The sequence below is a fragment of the Halyomorpha halys genome, unplaced genomic scaffold (assembly GCF_000696795.3).
Source record: "Halyomorpha halys isolate HHAL.00 unplaced genomic scaffold, Hhal_1.1 Scaffold653.1, whole genome shotgun sequence".
In the NCBI taxonomy this organism is placed as follows: Eukaryota; Metazoa; Arthropoda; class Insecta; order Hemiptera; family Pentatomidae; genus Halyomorpha; species Halyomorpha halys.
In genome coordinates, this window is record NW_027106142.1 from 345,718 (window position 1) to 348,464 (window position 2,747).

The window sequence follows — 2,747 nt, forward strand, 5'->3', positions numbered from 1 at the left end:
CAAATTAATGAATTATACGCAGTTCCCAGCTTGCCATAATCGTGTTAGTAATTCGTGATGTCACAACGTAGTCTAAAATTAAATAAATATTTTTTTTTCAGATGTACCACTATTCCAAAAGCTGCTTTTCTACGGAATCCTGGAAACGCTTTGGATATGGATTCTAATGACTATTCAATCAGAAACCCGGGCGATTCCAATAGACAAAGTGTCAAAGGACCCTGGTACATCAAAAATAATAACCACCGAGATTTTCAAATATATACGGTAGAAGAAGTATAAAAAAAAATCGCTCATTCACATCCACACGGACTACAAGGCCAGACAAATGCTGTGGCAGTCCATTCCTTTAACGTTAATGTCCTAGAACGGTAGTTCCCATAACGAGTTCCCCGAGCCTAGTAGTACAAGAGCCCAACAGGAGAAAAAAGTTAGTTATTTTACCCTAATTTTTTATTACTTCTATGGAAAATAGGTATAATTACAAGTCAAAATTGATGAGTCTACAAGGTATAGTTAGGGGAAATAAAGAATGGCGGCTGTTAAAAAGTAAAAAGCTTGAAAAAAAAAGCGAAGCTCCATATCGTTAAAACTACCTACAGCAGTTTACTAGTTCTCTAAATATAGTTTTTTTATAAGCAATATACCATAAAAAAATAAATGAAAAACCAGTAGTTAGTGAATTTATTGTGGGAAATCTATATAAAGTAGCGTATTACATTTATCTTCGTAGGAGTAGTAGTTTTTATGATAATGGCTAAAATAAATTGATTTCTAGTTGTTCGGACAAAATTTCATATGTAAATATCATGAAAACTTCTATACCTACAAAGTTAAACGTTATAAACTAATTCATTCATTATAGTTAAACGTTATAAACTAATTCATTCATTATAGTTAAACGTTATAAACTAATTCGGGTCTGATTATGAACTGGCGGTCATTGCAGCTAAACAAGCACTTGCTCTTCCGGCCATTTTGACACCCCAAGAAATAAGTCTTTTCCGTTGAAAAGCCGAAAAAAATTAAATATCATCAAGCCATGTGGAATGAAAGCCAGCCAAGCAAATTAAAAACCATTAAACCAGGGACCACATCAAACCGTTCCAATCGCAGGGAGGATGTAGCTATTGCCAGATTGAGAATAGGTCATATGAATTTAACTCATGCATATCTGATCAATAAGCAACCACCGCCAAAATGTCAATACTGCAACAGTGTATTTACGATCAGTCACATATTTGTATAATGTCATTTCTATTCCATGAACAATAGATTGGGAGTGGGACCGAGTGTATCGGATGCTCTGAATGATGACCAGAAGAACGTGGAAATGGTTTTGGATTTCTTAAAAAGGAATGGTCTTTTGAATATGATTTAAACCCGAAAATTTGTCATACGTACTAAATAATTCTAAAAGAAGTAATTATTTAAAAAATTTTCGTGATTATTTAAAGAGAAAAATAAAGTGAAATAGAATCATAAATATAAATGCACTAGAATTATAAAGCGTGAAACATGGGCGTTGATGACCTTAGGGTTTTACGCCCTAAAGCCCCAGCCAACAACAACTAATCCATAATACATTCAACTAACATTAACGTGATTGCTGGCTAGACATCTATACGTCTAACTCTTCCTCAGACAGTTTTTCATAAACCAAAAGTTTTCTCCGAACGACAAGAAATAATAGCAAATCTACAGTGCATTACAGTACTATTTTCTTCTTTTTTTAAAAATATTTAACTGCTATGAAGATAATTGTGTCAAATTTATTTTTGCTCGGCAAGGATGCCGCAAAATTATTTCAGCCTAACAAGAGTTCCGCGTCGAAAAACTTTTGGGCGACAGAAGCTTCACATGATTGCGTACTAGTGTAATAGTTCTAGTCCAAATAGTAACAGTTTGAGGTCAAGTTGTGATAATATTAAAACGATATTATATATTTTTGGTTTTGATATTTTTTTATATTTTGTAAATTAGCGTTCTAGAACTAAATTGTTAATAACCTCATAACATGTTGATGTAAAAAAAAAATTCATTTTTTGTTTAATGATATGTGAACGTAATATAATTTTAAAAATAGCTTTTTTTTTTTTTTTTTGTCGGGAATCCTCAAAATACCAGGTCCTAATCGTTTCGGTACACCACCGAGTAGATGCTTTTGCATTGGGACAAATACCAGATTAAGATACTAATCGATTGAAAAGAACTAATTCGGAAAAAAAACAACAAGTGACATACAGAAGGCACAGTAGGGAATATCAATGAAGAGTTCTTTTGTCGTCCACCCAATAGAGCGTTTGGCCAAGACAAACGGGCTTTCATTCATTGAGTAATCTGTTTTCATTCACTGATTAGACTAATGAAGTCATAACCGGCCATTGTTTGTTTTTGAAACAGAAGCATTATTAATTGCTTAGCACACAATCGGATAGGTTGGACGCTAGCGGATCATATTTGGTCAGGAGAGGAAATGTATGACGACATTATGGAAATAATATGAGAAATAAAATAGTTTTTAACTAAATGGTTACTCGAGAAACACTAGTACACTTCAATTATTTATTTGATCGTTGTTCATTTTTTAATATATATGTATATATATTTTTAAAATCACATTTACCCTTCGTCGTAAACCTTCGTCTTAGCCTACAGTATCTTTTAATAATACACCACTTATTCCTGTTGAACAGATCCGTTACTTAGGACTAAATCTGGACAAACGACTGACATGGAATCCTCAT